Genomic DNA, 18,454 nt, shown 5'->3' with positions numbered 1-18,454 from the left:
ACTCCCACCCGCTGTGCCTCGTGGCTAGCCAGAATCACTGTGGATATGCCTTGGAAATTTGTTCTCCTGAGTTAAAGGCTCTTCCCGCTGATTCTCAAACAGACGAACACTTCAGAAGCTGCTCCTGGTTCTCTGCCCTCTAAGTGGCAAGGATGCAGGGCGGGGGAGGCTTGCAGCACGGGTGTCATCTTGGACTCTATTTGAACGGGGATTCTCCCATTCTACGGACCCTCTGAGTCTGCATGGGAGGCTCTATATTACCAAACCACCAGGAAGTTTGAGGAGCTTTGGGCAATGTTAATTACAACCTGCATACCTGGGCCCCACCTCTCGTGTCTCCTGGGCTTATTTTGGGGGTGCGGCCGGGGCAAAGGGCTCTTACAAGCTCCTCAAGTTCTTACAGTATGTACGGTCAAGATGAAAGAAGGTGTCCCGCAAATTGCAGCTCTTGGGGGTTAAGCAATCACTTGAGTGAAACTTGACCTTTGTGGGTTGTCCCGGGACCCTAATGCAGTTCCGATACACTGCCTTTTACGAGACAGTGGGCTCAGGAGACAAACTCCAGAGCTTTAGGTTATCAGCCCCAGTTGCGAGCCTCTAGCACCTGCCTTTGCAGCGGGCAGCCAAGTTCGTTTCGCGCCCGGCCCCGCCCACCCACTCGCTCCGCCCTACCCCTCCCATTAGCCCCGCCCCCGTGACGTGCCGCAGCAGTCGCGAACATGCGCACTGGGTCCCGCGCGCCGCTCCTCGGCGCTGTCATTCTCCGCGGCGCGCCGGCCAGTGAGGACTGCGGTTCCTGCCCGGCGTGCGGGCGCTGTGACTGCTCCTCCGGGGCGGACTGGCGCCTCGGCTGCACGTCGACGCCTCCCGTGCGGGGACTCCGTGGCGTCGCATTCCCTCGGAGCGGGAGACACGCACCTGAAGCTCTGGGGCTGGCGGCCGCTACGGCGCTTGCTCCGGTCTCCGGCGCAGTCCGGGTCTCCGCGGCCGCACGGTGCGCCCGGGAGAGTGCGCCGCCCCGGGCGCGGTAGAGCCCAGGCGACAAGGACCGGGCGGATCCTGCGCCCCCTGCCACGGGCCACAGAGGGCCAGCCGGGCTGCGCGCGGCGGAGTTGCTGCGCTTCTTAGCGCGCCGAAGCCCCAGAAGACCCCTGCCTCCTGCGAGCCAGTAAGTTGACTGTAGTTTCTGAAGTTGCAGGCAGCGTGGGAAGGACAGGTTTTATTCCTGTCGTGCCAGGCCGAGGTGGCACCTCCTGTTAGCCCGGCTACAGCTGGAGGAGGGAGTGCTGGGATGCAAAGGAGGGGGGCTTGGTACTCGAGGACTCGAGGCTGGAGTCCAGGGCTATCTCCTGCCTCTGCTGCATGCGCCAGTTGGAAATGTGCTAGGAGAGACAGGTGCTCCGAGGGCTTTTGGCCCGCCGCTAATTGCACATTTTCATCTCCTTGATTCTGCACGGCGTGGGGTCAGGGGCATCCGCTGCCTCCATCCTAGGAGGCTCTGCTGACAGCCCCTCTGAGGACTGGCACAGAGATGAGAAGCTGAGACATTGCTGCTCAGGCCTGCAGGCTTTCTGTGCATCCCACTTCACCCTTCCCCTAGGCAGAAGTTGGCAACCTCCCATAATTGGAACGTAGTCCTTTAGGGAAAAACAACTTCTATGTCAGCTGAGTGTTTTGTGCTCTAAGGCAGAGAAAATGAGAAAAGCGATCTGCGCGCTTTAATTCATGTGCTTTAAGAATGTGGGCAAGTCTCAAAGAAAGACATTCGGATGATGGTTGAGTTGTCCAGCATCTCTTATGTAAGCCTCCTGACGGGGTAGCTTTGCATCCGCAAGGGCTGCAGCTGTGTCTTCACTCCATTTGTTTCAAGTCCAGCTTGAACCGTATTTAATGAAAATGTTGACATGATATAGCGGTTTGTAGTCAGAATCCGGGCAGTCTTTAAATTGGAGTGTCTTCTTTTAATGGGGAGCATGGGAAGAACTCGGTGTATTTTTCAAGGCAGTTCAAGGAATTAGATACATAAATCATGCTTTAAAACACCATACATTGTACAGAGAGCATGCTCAGGATCCCCTTAGATAGAACACATCCTCTTTGTTTTAGGAAAAGTAGAGACTGTTCGTGCAGACAGTTGTTGAGTCTGAAAGTTAAGTGCACTGATGGGTTTAATTATCTTAATAAACAAAGAGCATGGTTTATAGGTAGCTGTAGTGGCCTACTTTGAAGGGTAGAAATCTTTAACCTTTCTTTCTCAGCTGCCCCCTAGAGATTCTTTTAAAGCAGAGCAATGGATTAATGCCATTGATGTTAATACTTGAGTTGATTGAATTTGTAAAAGGAATCCTTTGAAATACCATACAGCCCTGCTGGGTGGCTGATAGTAGTGGTTATTATTATAGAGTACTGACCATAGAAGGTGTTACATTAACCGAGTACTCACGTTGCCGCTGCCTTGTGATTTGTATGCATCTGCAGAGAGAAATACGTACACAGAAAAAGACATACATGAATTCGTATTTGAAATAAACACTCAGGGATGTGAGTCAACATAAGGTTTATTTAGATGACCTTTAGAAAGAGGTGTGTACATATTAAGGTGTTTCAGTGAAGAAAAATAAAACCAAGATGAACTAACTAGTTACAGGCACCTGATTTAAACAGTTTTTATTTTTAAGAATTCTAAGAGCACTCGGGAGGCAGAGGCAGGCGGATCTCTGTGAGTTCGAGGCCAGCCTGGTCTACAAGAGCTAGTTCCAGGACAGGTTCCAAAAGCTGCGGAGAAACCCTGTCTCGAAAATCCAAAAAACAACAACAACAACAACAACAAAAAGAATTCTAAGAAAAAAGAAAGGTTTTGCTTTAAAAGTTAAAAAGTCAGTCAACATATTGACTTTATAAGAGCATTGAGTGCTGACCTCTATAAGAAATTTTGGCCAACTGTGGGCATCAAACAGGCTAGCTTGTTGTGTCTAGGGGCTGTCTCTGTTGGAGGCATTGAGTCTGGGCAAGTTACAGTTCTGTGCCTCGGTATCCCCATCTGTAAAATGGGTGGGTGTGACAGTAGCTCCTCCCTCATTGTGTTGTGTGAGGATTAAGTGGAATCTTGCATGTGAAGGTATTGAGCTGGTGTCAAGTATTGAGCTGGTGTCAAGGCTGACTTTGGGAAAGGCTGACTTTGGGAAAAAAAATGTTGATTGCTGTATGAGGAAATTTGTCCTGGGATAAGCTAAAGACACTACAGCAGCTGGAGGCTCACAGAAGCAGGTCACAGTCTAACAGTGACCTGTAACAGTGAGGATGCTGGCATTGGACTCACTGCTCCAGCGGTACCTCCCTGCAGGCCGTCAAGGGAGGTGGCTTGTCTCAGTGTTAGAGAGGAGGAAGCTGAAGCTGAGATCAAATAATAGCAATTAGAGCTAGCCTGGTGGAAACTGTGTTCTTTGCCTCTGCTGCCTCAGCTTACAAGCAACATCGATGGTTTATTTTCCTCTTTGTCCATGGGAAGTTTGTTTAAAGTTTAAAGTATCCAAATTGCCAGTCCATTTCTCCATGATGAGAAGCTATTATCATCTTCATTGTTAAATACCAGGCCCTGGTTGCAGTCCCCTTTAGTGCTAGTGTGAGAGAGGTAACAGGGTGTTTTTACCTCCTGTGGGAACTCTACTCTGTTATTTCTTTCATATATATATATATATATATATATATATATATATATATATATGAAAACTTGATGTAACTTGATGCTTCAAACTGGAGGCTGATTCAGTCTATTCTGCCCCCTGCCTGCCTGCGTAGCTGCCATGGTGACAGAGAGTCAAGTCGCAGTGTCTCTGAGCATAGGCCAGTGTCCATGGGGGGACTCCACTCAGGCAGGAGTGGTACCTTGTGCTTAGCTTGGACTCAGTGCTCTGAAATGGAAATCATTCCTCCATCCCAGCTATCGGCACACTTCCTTCAGTCTTAGGTTCAAAGCCATGGGAAGAAGTTGTGGGGACTCCGTATGAGCCGTCTTGGTTTGAAATACCCATGGACTGTTGAGCTTCTTCCCTGAGTCCTAGGTCTGTAGTGACTGAGCGGCCGTGGTACTTCTGTGAGTTTCTTAGGTTCACCTCAGTCATCATGCTCTGGCCTTTGGCCTTTATCTTCTAGACACTAAAATCTAATTGCTAGAGAAAGTTCTTAGGGAGCGGACTTCCCCAGGTGATTTAATATTTAATGAAACCACCACTGAAAGGTTCCACCCCCTTGTCTCAAGTCAAGCCTCCCAAGAGCGAGTTGCCAGTAGGCAGCTTCTGGAAGCCTGGAGACCCAACACCACAGCTGCAGTGTGCCGAAAGAAGTCCCGCTGCCAACCGAGTCATCTCCCCAGCTCCTGCTGCTGCTGCTGCTGCTTTTCAGCCTCCTCTTCAGAGGCTACTCACACCCTCCGCCTCGGTCACCTGTTCCCTGGTCCACGTTTTCTGGTCAAATGTCTCCCAGGAACATGCCTATAACTTGAGTTAAGTCTGTGAAAATTATTTGCATATGGTTGTTTTATTTCCTGTCTGTGTGATTTCAGTGGATTTTCTGTCGCCACTTTTAAATCTACAAACTTCCCCCAGACACCCGGTTTTCTTTGGCTGTCAGAAGGGCCATGTACAGCATGCAGCCGTACCACCCTTCATCCACCCTCTTGGTTTCTGAAGCCAAACAAGCTTGGTTAGTGCTTGGATGGAGGAGGTCTGTGTGCAAAGTATGCAAAACAGTTTTAATATGGATATAAGTGGATAAAGACCATTTGCTCCTTTCTTTTTTTAAAAAAATATTTATTTATTTATTTATTATGTATACAATATTCTCTCTGTGTGTATGCCTGCGGGCCAGAAGAGGGCACCAGACACCATTACAGATGGTTGTGAGCCACCATGTGGTTGCTGGGAATTGAACTCAGGACCTTTGGAAGAGCAGGCAATGCTCTTAACCTCTGAGCCATCTCTCCAGCCCCCCCATTTGCTCCTTTCTATTGCCATTCTGCCTCTGACTTTCCACTTTGTATTGGAGATGCTGGGAGTTGATTCTGATCTTAGCTCCTGCACTGTATGGAGCCTTGGGAGTTCTGCACATTCGTGGTTGTAGAAGCAAGCAGAGATTACACCTCAAGGCCAGGTCTTTGCAGAGTTCAAGGGCAAGGGGTGGGCTTGAGAGAAGACGACCTTGCACTTGATTTCTCTGGGCACTTTTCTGGTCCCTACTGGCCATCCTTTCTGGTAAGAGCTGGAGTGAGTGGCCAGGGAGGCGCACCTGCTCCGTGTTAGCTGTGGTGGCAGCATTGTGTCCGCTGTTTCCCTCCACCCTCCACTAGCCTTCAGGGCGGGTCCTGTATTATAGTCGTTCGCAGAAGCAGAAATGGGCCCAGAAAGGTCGTGGATCCAAGATGACATTAGTGAGTTTTGTAAGAAAAAGTAGAACTCAGAACCTTTTGGTATTCCCACAGAATATCCTCCTGCCTCTGGGGTTTGAGCCATTGTGATAAGTCATGCAGCAGAAACATTCTTCTGCTATCCGGCACCTTCCCGCCCCCAGCTAGAGCGGCTGGCTGAATAGGAAGTCTATCTCTGTATGTTTGTTGAGATAGAGCTTGATTTATGCTAGATCTCAAAACCCACATTTCAGTTTGCGAAAAAGAGAGTGAAACCACGTGTTACTTTGTAAGGAGTACGAAAGCTTCCGGTGACAAGGCGAACTTGCTTCATCTGTGTTTGGGGTCGGATGTTTGCATCATTGTCCTTAGAGAAAGGAGAAGTTGAAAGGCCTAAGATTTTTCTCAAGAGTTTTTTGTTTTGTTTTTAATCTAAAAATCCCTGAGTTACAACAGCGGCTAACACTCTTGGCATGACTATGGTTCTTAAAGGGAATGCCACATATCTAACAAATAGGTTCAAATGTGTCCTCTCTAAATAAGGGCATTGCATGCAACCTCTCATGTCTGTGGTGTAGCCTTCCTGACTCCAGTCCGGAGAGACGACAGATACTCTACACCCTCTCCCTGAGATAATGCCTCTGTGGTGGTGTGGGGGCAGGACAGAGGACAGAGAGACAGACTGACTGCGTAGAAGCCAGCCCAGCACATGCGGGGCAAGCGCTCTGTCACTGCCCTGCATCCTCAGCCCATTTCCCTTTGATTTCACATTGGAACCAACACCTTTTCAGTTTGAACTGAAAAGTATCGCTGGAACATGCAGGCGTAGTGTTGATGGCTTCCCAATCCCTGCACTAGGCTACAACACTGAATGGTTTTCCAACCAGAAAATGATTAAAAACTTATTTTAAAAGTGTTTTCTCTTTTCTAAACATAGCTCGCCAGGGGACAGGAAATTTGATCTGCATGTGCCCTTTATTAGGCTACAGAGCTCTCCAGGCCGGGAACGTCACAGGAGTGAATGTCACGAAGTGGACTTTAAAGTTGCTGGCAGCTTTATTCCACCCTCTCCAGTTTCCCAGGTCTCCAGGTGGCCCAGCCCAGCAGAGCAAATGGGCCCTTTATCTGCAGGTGGTGCTTTCACCTGCCTGCCTCAGAGGACCAAAAGGTGTGACTGTGTCAACACTGCCGCCACAGGCTGCTGCCATCTGCCATCTTGCCCAGCCAGCCTCGGGGCTGTGTATTTATTCTCTGAGGAATGAGAGTGACCGGATGGCTCCTCATGCACCTGGTTTCATCTGTTATGACTCCACCTATCACTGATAAGGCCCCTCCAGCCCTTTGCCTCTAACATGGACCCTTGCTTCTTCACCCAGTAGTGTTGAACATGGGACCATGTCTAAGTGAGTCAGAGGCGATGGAGCCACAAAACAGGTGACTTTTCTTCCTTCTTTCTTTCTTTTTCTTTTTTGCTTTTGGAGACAGGATTTTCCTGTGTAGCCCTGGCTGTCCTAGAACTCACTCTGTAACCAGACTGGCCTTGAACTCTGCCTCCCGAGAGCTGGATTAAAGGCTTGCCCTGTCTCCAAAGTGACTTCCTGCCTTTTAAAAGAGGGCCAGTTGCTAACATGGCGGTGCACGGTTCCCCACACCCTCTGCACTCAGCCCTTGGGAACTGTACCCAGAGTGGCCTGATTATTTTATGTCACATCTGAAAAGAGCTGGGAGCCTCTGGTTCACACTTAACCAGTCACCAACAGCTTATCTGCATTTACATCAACTTCAGTGAGAGTGATGTATATTCATTTGGACATTTATCAGATACACATTTTAGGAGATGAAGTGTCAGGCACAGGGATATCCTGCTCCATAGAATTGTCAAAGAACTAACTTAATAAAAAATAAATGAAAAATTTAGGAGTTAAAAAAAAAAGAAAGAGTAAGCATCTGGCTTCCCTTCAGGAAGCTGTGCCTGGCCTGAGTCTGAAGTGAGTCTGATGATGTCACTGAGCCGCTAGTAGGCTGTAGAGCAGCAGTTCAGTTCATGTGGTTGGGAACTGTTGGTGTGGCAGACTTGCCATGGAGCTGAGAGGAGAGGTTGCAGTGCACGGTGTGAAGAGACCTGGTATGGCCACACTTGGTCCTGCAGTGACTTTGAGCATGTCACACTCTGCTCTTTGGGTCCTCATGCACACTAGGTAAGCACTCTGTCACTGAGCAATGTCCCCAGCGTTCTTTTCACTCTAAGACAGGGTTCACTAAGTTGCTCAAGCTGGCCTGAATTCATAATGTCCCCCAAGTAATCCTCCTGCCTCAACCTCACAAGTAACTAGGATGACCAACTAGTACTCCCAGACCTGACCTAGGCTGTTCTTTTAGAATACTCAACAAAACAGATGAGCTAGGACACAGAACGGGAAAGCCAGATTTAAAGTCCAAATTCAGACTGGTAAGGGAATAGAACTGGGGAGAGGCAGAGAAGCAAGGAGGGGACAATGACTTTCGAGGGGTCCCCAGATGGCTTTGCTCAGATAATTGAAGAGACAGAAGAACCTTTGCTGTTGACAGAGAATGCTGAGACTGGAACATTCCACTGGGGAAGAAGTTAAGCTGTGGATTTATGCAGAGAGACACCAGAGGGGCAGCAGAGTCTAGAGATGCTATGCAGACTGACTTTGAAATTCAAGGCAACCACCGAGCTGCAAATGAAGAGTTACAGTCCATTGCAGTTTATTAATGTGTCTGAGGTATTCTGGTCATAATGTGACTTTCAGTTTGTTTGTTTGTTTTTAGAAAAATGGGCCTCATTATATTATAGATAACAGTATTTGAAATGGTTGTCGAAGTTGCTGTCTGCCTGAGAGAATGTATGGGATAAAAAAGTAAATAAAGACAAGGCCACAGAAGCAAAGGGTGGGAGGGGAAGGGTGAGCGAGAGAAATTTCTGACAGAAAAGTGACAGAAGCCAGAGGTAGAGCAGGATGAGGCGCTTGGTTGAATGGGAGCCTGGGGACACAGAAGAGAAACAGAAAGATGCCACTGAGGGCGGCGTGCCCTTCCTTTACTGGTGTCTGTGCTGGAGTGGGGACTCTTCTCTCGTGCTTTCAGTTCCTCCCAGTCAGTGTTAACTCTGGCTGGTAGGTGGGGACGCCATCCACAAATGAAGTAAAGTGATCCACAGAGCTAGGCCCAGGATCGACCTCCTCATGGAGTGCACTGTCACGCTTGCTCTCATTTCCGTCATGGTCTTCGTTAAATTCCCTCTCCGTGTACAGAGGAACACAGCCACTGGGAGAGTGGAAGGAATGGGAGAAAAGCTCTCCTAATGCAGAAGGCGCTGGGTTCTCCAAGGCAAGCGCATCCCCTTTGGTAACCTGAAGGAGTGCACGGGAAGGGGAGTTTATAGAGGTAGGGTTTTCTCACAGATGGTGCCATCAGGGAGCTGACCCTTTGCCCTAGTCCTTTCATAGTTTAGGACACTCTCTGCCCATCAGATTAGCTGAAGTACTCTGTGTATAAAATTGCATGGCTTTCACTTGTTTTATGAAAATATTATATTGTAGACAATGTGGAGCATTTATTAACGGTGAAAACAGTTGTCATTGCTATCATACGTGGAAGCCCTCAAACACTTTGTCCTCCCTCCCTGTCAGTTCTCTCTCTCTCTCTCTCTCTCTCTGAAATAGGGTTTCCTTGTGTAGCAATCTCTGACTGTCCTGAAGCTCACTCTGTAGACCAGGCTGACCTCGAACTCGCAGAGATCTGCCTGTGCCTCTCGAGTGCTGGGATTTGCAGTTACTTTTCTTAATGTGGTGGCCAAACACCTGATAAAAAAAAAATGTAAGGTGTTTTTCTTGCAGTTTAAGAAACGATGCAGTCTGCTGTGGTAGAGATGCCACAGTGCCACGCAGTCTGCTGTGGTAGAGATGCCACGGAGCCACGCAGTCTGCTGTGGTAGAGATGCCACGGAGCCACGCAGTCTGCTGTGGTAGGGATGCCACGGAGCCACGCAGACTGCTGTGGTAGAGATGCCACGGAGCCACGCAGTCTGCTGTGGTAGGGATGCCACAGAGCCAGGCAGTCTGCTGTGGTAGAGATGCCACGGTGCCAGGGGGTGGCTGCTCCTTTGCATCTGCAGTGAGGAAGCCAAAGGAGGACAGGAAATGGAGTGAAACTATAAAACCTTAAGGCCCTCCCCCAGTGACACACTGCCTCCTGCAAGGTTCCACACCTCCTCAACAGTGTCCGTCCCCTGCCCCGCCTCCCGCCCCCCCCCTCCTGCCGCTGGAGACCAAGTAATCAACCCTGAGCCTACAGAAGGAGCATTTATATTCAAACTACTACACTACATTATAGAAACTGGAACATGAGAAAGTCCCAAGGACTGAGGGGGAGACCCAGCTGCTAAATGATAAAGCTTGTTAGACCCAAAATGACCTGTTCTGACTTCAAATTCCAAGTTCTAATGGTTCTGCTCCATTTCTTTGCCATTTGTTACTGAAGGACAACTTGGAGGAGGGATGGAATGCTTACGATCTATTTTTAAATTAATCTGCTTAAAGCATCAAGAGTAGGGACTGTCGTTGGCTAAATTCTCTGTTTGATGTACCAAAAGTTATTTTTTGCAAATATATCTGCTTAACCTGGGGGAAAATGTGGGTTTATTTCTACAAGCATTTTTTTTTATTTATGTGTATTGGTATTGACTATTAAAAAGCATCTATCTGTAAAGCATAGAGACCTACTAGTTAAGTTTGCTCTTTGCCTACAGTAGAAATTTATTTACTAATTACAGTGCTTACTGTGTATGAGAAATGTGCATTCTGTGTGTGCAAGTATTTCAGATGAAACCCAGTCAAGTTAAGTTTAAACTCTTGTGTAGGGGAGACCCAGCCAATCACCTTGCTTGTAGGGCGGGGTCCCCCGAGGATATTTTTTACTTATAAAGATTGCGGGCGGGCGTGCTCCCCGCCTCCTCTGGAACCACACATTCTGTGAGTCTTCCCCTAATTAAAGCTGAAAATATTTTTATAATTTCTGTCTGCCTTTATTTACGCCAGTACAATTACACTCTTGGATTCCTTAAGAGCTCCAATCATTTGAACCAGTATAGCTTGTCTTGGTTTGCTGAAGCAGGTTTGTTACCTGCTTAAGGCTGAATGAAGTCTGACACTGACATTCTTTTTTTTTTTTTTCCGAGATAGGGTTTCTCTGTGGTTTTGGAGCCTGTCCTGGAACTAGCTCTTGTAGACCAGGCTGGTCTCGAACTCACAGAGATCCGCCTGCCTCTGCCTCCCAAGTGCTGGGATTAAAGGCGTGCGCCGCCACCACCCGGCTGACACTGACATTCTTTTACCTAAGTACTACAAGGTGATACAGTATAAACCTAAAGTTGCCAGTTTCACAACCTGTATTTTGGCTCTGAATACTCTAAAATTTTAATTTCCTTAATTTTGTTATTAAATACTGTGTAACTCCGTATGTATAGTAATGTCTGAGTCATGAGATGACTTGTACTCTCATAACCATTGAAACAAATTTATGATGTTGCATTTTTTATTTCACATACACAAACTGTACCCTGGGAATCTGCTGCCTGGCAATTTCCAGATGAAAACAATTTCTGGCAAGTAGCAAAGGCTGTTGCCAATGCTATCCCAAAATCTCAATTTCAAGCTTCATGGTGCCAATTTTGCATTTTAGCTTCAGTAGTAAAAGTTGAATCAAAAGGGGCTGATGTTTCTATGACGGTCATTGGATTGCTCTTTTGTTGATGGTGCCAATTTTTTTTTTTAAATAATGAGACATTCGTAAATTCTAAAATGTTAATAAAATGTTGGGCAGCCATCTTAGTTCTGGTAATTACTTTTCTACCCAGTGGTATACTAGGCTTAATCCATTACAGTGAGAAATTGCAATATAGGCACATGCAAATTTAAATAACAATAGAAAGTATTATGGTATTTTAAATATGATTTTATAATAATATGTTAAGTAATTCAAATGAAGATTAATTTGTTCATTTCATGCCTCATGTGTTCCAGTTTCACCCGGATGCAGATACTGTAGTCCAGAGCCAGAGCTGATTTCTGTCCCGGTGACTCTACCCTGTTTCACACACTCAGCAACATGAACAGTGAAGCTGGATTTCTCACTCATATTCATATGAGTGAATTATACCGTGTGCTATGAATTTTCATTTCCTAAAAAAAAGTAGCTGCATTTTCTTTCCTTTTTTTCTTATTCTTGTTGGATTTCAGTCATACATTTTTATATTTGTTATACTTGACATGATAGAACATGTCTAAATTAGTGATCTAATTTGAATACTATCATTATGTGCACAGTTGAGTTTGAGTACAGTGTTTTTGCATAATGTGAATGGTCTGTCTCTTAGTGGATTTAAGAATTACACGCTTCCAATTTCAGAGTCTTAAATCTATATATACTTACCAAAGACTCACAGGAGGAAGTGCAAACATTTTAAGCCTATTTGATTGTTAAGAATTAACACATAAACCATCTACAATAGCTTTTTTATGTCCAAGAAAGTAACAAGAAATGGAGGATTAACTGAAACCCAGAGTGGTGTTCCACTTGGTGACTAAGTTCTTGGCATCAGGGTTAAAAGCACACTTCTTTGTTATGCTAAGTGATGAATAAGGGTGTGTTAGGATCATCATGAATTCTTAAAAATAACTGTACGTATTTGTATAGTGTCTTTGACTTTGTTCTATTGGTCATATTGGCCAAAATGCATGTCTTGAGTTTAAACATTAGCTCTGTGTCACGTTCAGCGTCTGCTGGGCGCGTTGGCACACACACCTCCAATCCTAGCACTCTGGAGGCTAAGATGGGGGATCAACGCAAGTTCAAGGTCAGCCTGCCCTACACAGTGAGTTCCAGGACAGTCAGGACCATATAGTGAGACTTTGTCACAAAAAATAAACAAAACCCACACACACTCAACAACAAAGTAAATAAGCTTTGTAGCTACAAAATATAATTGGAACCAAAATGCTTATAGAATTGTGTTAAAACAATTTGATATGAATAACAGCTTTTTGGGCCAAGTTCTAAGATGGTAGGAACAGAGCCGCTAAACATTGCAGTCATTGAAAAAATGGTGATGCACAATGTATTAACCTTTCTCTTAAATTACCTTTCTCTGAAATTTAATGGTTTCTCCCTCTGCAGTTCGTTACCTTTCCAGCCATGAGTTATTAGCTAATAGTAGCATGCCAAAACCTGAATTATTATAGATCTTTCCTTTTAATAAATATTCAATGGCATTTTCAAAATTGTTCTTGGAGATACAGCTCATAACAAACAGCCCAGTGATGGCACGAGCCTGCTTCTTTCAGACTGCTCCTAGCCAGAGGGCGTCTGGCATTTAGAACCTCTGAACTGTATTTACACAGCTCCACATATCCTTAAACCTGGCGGCCTTGGACTGCAAATCCTTTTACATCTCCACAGTTACGTGGAGAATAAAGAGAATTTCTTACCTTTTCTTTTCATAATCTTCCAGTGTCTGTCTTTAGAGAACATCAGCTAAAGTTGTGTCCTTTCTATATTCTACGTACACAAGACAGGCCTCTGTTCTGAAGAACTGTTTGATGCTTTCTTTAAATTTTTTCTTCTTATGAAGTGGGGTGTGTGTGTGTCTGTGTGTGTGTCTCTGTGTGTGTGTGTAATCACATCCACAAACGCTTGTGGAGATCAGACGACAACTTTCAGGAGTTGGTTCTCTTCCTCCGCTGTGAATTCTGGGGATGGAACTCAAGCCATTAGATTTGCACAGCAAACACTTTTTATCCACTGAGCCACTCCCCTACACTATGGTGAGGAATTTTATGCTCCAAAATGTCTGTCTATAGTGCTGAAGTTAGAAAGCTGTCTGAAAGATAGAAACACCTGTTTAATTTTGCTTTACACTTTCTGCGCAGCCAGAGAGTGAGATGGTTCCGATGAGAGAGGCCCGTATTCAGTGTGATTACATAATGCACACTGTCGGTTCTCAGAACACCGAGGCACACTTTGCACCTCACAAGTGTGCACTCTCCTTGCAAGAATGACTATTAAATAAATTTTAAATTTAAATTAAGTAAACTTTAAATTTTCTGTAGTTCATGCTGTACTTTGAGGAAAGAGGTATGATTTAGGATTAGAGAATTCATGGCTAATTATAATGTGGTATCTGGAGGTCATCATGTTCTGTCTACAGAGAGGACCAGTTCTCATTTCCCCTAGCTATTCAGGAATAGGCAGCACTTACTGTCTTCTGTCCCCATTTCAGGGCTATTAGGCCAAAATGCTAAGAAAGAAGGGTGTTGTTGGCATAAAGTGTCGCCTTTGAGTTGGAAATGCCAGTGTTCAGCATCTTCTGGAGGTAGGATTTCTGTGCTGCCAGAAGAGTCTGTAACTGAAGCAGGTTGTGGTGTTTAGGAAGCTCCAGAGCTGGCAACCTCTTGCCCCAGCTGGGCTCTTCAGTTCCAGCCAGAGCCCTGTGCCTGTCACGTGTCTCATGTCAGAGCCCTGTGCCTGTCGCAGTGTGTCCACGCCAGAGCCCTGTGCCTGTCGCAGTGTGTCCACGCCGGAGCGTAGCCCTGTGCCTGACACAGTGTCCCCACACTCTCTACTGGTCCTGGCAGCCATGAACCTTTGTTGTTGGCTTTGTCTCACTTGTCTTTCTCTGCTTCACCTTAAAAAACAACAAACAAACAGAAACAACAGTAAAAAAAAAAAACACAACAAAACTCTGGACATCTCATTTGGAATGTGAATTGTAACTCGTCATCTTTTCCACTGGTCATGTTTCCTGTGGCCTTTCCATACCATGTGGCTGTGTTCATTACAGCCGAGGGATGAGCCTGCATGCAGTGCAGCGGGTGCCATAGTCAAGACTGGACCATGTGCCCACTTTCAGCTTCTCTCTGCTTTGTTCCTGCGGTCACGAATAGCCCCCTCTCTCCTACCCTCTTCAGCCTGTGAATCCATCGAGTAAAATCCTGTGGAAACTGCTATGCTGAAGTCAGCTGGATGCCCTCATGGCTGGGCTACAAAGGTGCTAGTCTGAAGTCAGCTGGATGCCCTCATGGCTGGGCTACAAAGGTGCTAGTCTGAAGTCAGGTAGATGCCCTCATGGCTGGGCTACAAAGGTGCTAGTCTGAAGTCAGGTAGAGCCTACATGATGGGGTCTACAAAGGTGCTAGTCTGAAGTCAGGTAGAGCCTACATGATGGGGTCTACAAAGGTGCTAGTCTGAAGTCAGGTGGATGCCCTCATGATGGGGTCTACAAAGGTGCTAGTCTGAAGTCAGGTAGAGCCTACATGATGGGGTCTACAAAGGTGCTAGTCTGAAGTCAGGTAGATGCCCACATGATGGGGTCTACAAAGGTACTAGTCTGAAGTCAGGTAGAGCCTACATGATGGGGTCTACAAAGGTGCTAGTCTGAAGTCAGGTAGATGCCCACATGATGGGGTCTACAAAGGTACTAGTCTGAAGTCAGGTAGAGCCTACATGATGGGGTCTACAAAGGTGCTAGTCTGAAGTCAGGTAGAGCCTACATGATGGGGTCTACAAAGGTGCTAGACTGAGGTCAAGTAGATGCCCTCATGACTGGAGCTACAAAAGTACCATCTCTGGAAAACTTGCCTGTCTGGAAGTTGTGCAGAGAGCAACAATCCGTGTGCCAAATGTCTTTTGGAATTTTCCCACCCAGGAGAAGGCTGAGGAGAAGATAGTGAGTTTGAGGCCAGTGTGGGCCCTGTAGAAAGATCCAATCTCATGCCTTTAATCTCAGAACTCAGGGGGCAGAAGCAGGTGGATCTCTGTGAGTCTGAGGCCAGCCTGGTCTACACAGCAAGTTTCAGGACAGCCAGGGCTACATACTGAGACACACAGTGAAACAAACAAAAGCCAGCTTTTAGAAGGTAATGCAAACCACAAAAAAAGAAAGGTAAGGTAATACAATTCGCATACTCTTAATATCTAGAAAACACAGTCATTTCTGTATCTGCACAGAGAAAAAGCTCAAATCAGTTCAAATGAGGTTTTGGAGCAAATTCATGCAATAAAAAACAGTGAATCAAATTTTCAGAAATGTCTCCACTTTAGCCGTTGTTTGCGTCTCAGCCCTAGGAAGTTTCTGAGGATGCCAGGGGGTGCAGGGTGTTACATTTCATTTGTCAGCTCCTTGCCCTCTCACCCTCTGCCTCGTGCACATTTTATAGGACTTAGCCACGATGCTAGCATCCCATCAGACTTGACACAGTGCCAAGTCAGCTGCTGAGTTGAGTGAGCGAAGGCCAGGTGTGGCTATGATCAGCCAGACTGTGGTTTGTGGTTTCCCCTCTTTGTGATAAACCTGGATTGGAGCCATGCTTACCTACTTCAGTGCTGGGGCCTGGGAAGACTGAGGGAATTTATTAGTTTAAAAAGGATATCCATGGATATGGCTGGGGAGAGGTCTTAGTTGTTTATATAAAGGCCTTGCCACCTAAGCAAAGGGACCTGGTTCTGAACTCAAGTATTCACATAAGAGGTCAGATAAAGAGCTACCTGCCAGTGAGTCTAGCCAAACTGCTGAGCTCCAGGTCCTGTGACAGACTCTTCTTGAAAGGTAAAGTGGAAGAAATAGAGGGGGTACCTCATGTGGACGGCAGAGCACCCATGTACAAATGTACCCAAATGATCATATGCACATGGGCACACACACACGTGCACACACACACACACACACAATCCCTAAATGAATACTTAATAATTTGTGAAGAAAAATCCATAGACAACAATCCCAGCAAATGGGAATGATAATCTCAGTTATCATTCCAAATAGCTTGAGAGCCTTTTCATGCCCATCACAAAATTTCAGGATGAAAAAATAGTTGGTATAAAAAGACACTGGAAACTAGGGAGGAAAATCTTCTAGGAAATTCTTTCTTTTTTTTCCCCATGATATTTATTAAGCTCTACCTTTTTCTCTGCTCCCCTCCCCTCTTTAACCATTCCCCAAGGTCCCCATGCTCCCAATTACTTAGGAGATTTGTCTTTTTCTACTTTCTACTTCCCATGTAGATTATATCTATGTAAGTCTCTCTTAGTGTTGGTATTGTTGTCTAAATTCTCTGGGATTGTGATTTGTAGTCTGGCTTTCTTTGCTTTATGTTTAAAAACCACCTATGAGTGAGTACATGTGATAATTGTCTTTCTGTGTCTGGGTTACCTCACTCAAAATAATGTTTTCTAGCTCCATCCATTTTCCTACAAAATTCAAGCTGTTGTTATTTTTTTCTGCTAGGTAGTACTCCATTGTGTAAATGTACCACATTCTTCAATCGAGGGGCATTTAGATTGTTTCCAGGTTCTGGCTATAACAAACAATGCTGCTATGAACATAGTTGAGCACATGTCCTTGTGGCACGATTGAGCATCCTTTGGATATATACCTAAAAGTGATATTACTGAGTCTTGAGGAGGGTTGTTTCCTAATTTTCTGAGAAATCGCCACACTGACATCCAAAGGGGTTGTACCAGCTTGCATTCCCACCAGCAATGCAGAAATGTTCCCTTTTCCTCACAACCTCTCCAGCATAAGTTGTCATCAGTGTTTTTGATCTTGGCCATTCTTACAGGTGTAAGGTGGAATCTCAGAGTTGTTTTGATTTGCATTTCTCTTATGACTAAGGATATTGAACATTTCGTTAAGTGTCTTTCAGCCATTTTAGATTCCTCTGTTGAGAGTTCTCTGTTTAGGTCTGTACTCCATTTTTTTTTATTGGATTATGTGATCTTTTGTGTCCCATTTCTTGAGTTCTTTGTATATTTTGGAGATCAGACCTCTGTCTGATGTGGGGTTAGTGAAGATCTTTTCCCATTCTGTAGGCTGTCATTTTGTCTTGTTGACCGTATTCTTTGCTTTACAGAAGCTTTTCAGTTTCAGGAGGTCCCATTTATTAATTGTTTCTCTCAGTGTCTGTGCTACTGGCTTTATATTTAGGAAGTGGTTCCCTGTGCCAATGCATTCAAGTATACTTCCCACTTTCTCTTCTATAAGGTTCAGTGTGGCTGGCTTTATGTTGAGGTCTTTGATCCATTTGGACTTGAGTTTTGTGCATGGTAATAGATATGGGTCTATTTTCATTTTTCTACATGTTGATATCCAGTTATGCCAACACCACTTGTTAAATATGCTTTCTTTTTTCCATTTGATATTTTTTGCTTCTTTATCAAATATCAGGTCTTCGAAGATGTGTGGATTGATATCTGGATCTTCTATTTGGTTCCATTGGTCCTCCTGTCTGTTCTTATGCCAGCACCAGGCTGTTTTCAGTACTGTAGCTAGGAAATTCTTTCTTGAGGTAAAGAAAGGTACTTTGAACCCAGAAAAGTCAGGGGCATGATGAAAACTGTATGGGTCTAATGTGGGATTCCCCTCTGTATGCTGTGAATATCATATCATTGGTTAATAAGGGAACTGCCTTGGGCCTATATCAAAGCTATAAGGGAACAGAGCTAGGTGGGGAAACCAAAGTGGAATTCTGGGAGAAAGGAGGTGGAGTCAGGGAGACACCATGGAGCCTCCGCCTGAGACAGATGCGCTGAAACTTTGCTGGTAGGCCACGACCTCATGGTGATGCACAGATTAATGGAGATGTGAAGAAGGATGCTTAAAAGAAATCCCACACTAGCTGAGAATTGAGAAATAGATGATTATTTATTTAGGGGTAGACTCACAAATCAGAATCCTCTGCTGGATCAGAGACCAGAAACTGAAATCCGCAACTAGAACAGAGAGGCTGGATGCAGGCTCTGCATCAGCATATATAGTATAAGAGGCCACCCCCCAGTGGGCAGGTAACCACTAAATAAGAAGCTAGAGCTAATGGGCCAAGCAGTGATTTAAATAATATAGTTTCTGTGTGATTATTTCAGGGCTAAGCGGCCGGGAACTAACTAGTGGCCTTACTCCAACATGGGTCTCTACTGGACTCACAGTCAGAAGGAGGGCATTGCTCAGAGTAAAACTCCAAGGCATGTTCTGAATCAGGT

General features: G+C 45.5%; 1 protein-coding gene across 1 annotated transcript in view; it reads left to right on the top strand.

Moving 5' to 3' along the window:
• The first annotated feature begins 787 nt into the window (after positions 1-787).
• The window catches only part of Pag1 (phosphoprotein membrane anchor with glycosphingolipid microdomains 1), a 155,936-nt gene continuing 138,269 nt past the window's right edge, over positions 788-18,454 (top strand). Inside the window, exon 1 of the mRNA XM_057790416.1 lies at positions 788-1,168. The gene's annotated coding sequence lies outside the window, so the exon portion shown is untranslated. The remainder of the gene's footprint in view (positions 1,169-18,454) is intronic.

The sequence above is a fragment of the Chionomys nivalis genome, chromosome 16, assembly GCF_950005125.1.
Source record: "Chionomys nivalis chromosome 16, mChiNiv1.1, whole genome shotgun sequence".
Taxonomy (NCBI): domain Eukaryota; kingdom Metazoa; phylum Chordata; class Mammalia; order Rodentia; family Cricetidae; genus Chionomys; species Chionomys nivalis.
This window is presented reverse-complemented; position numbering and strand designations above follow the sequence as displayed.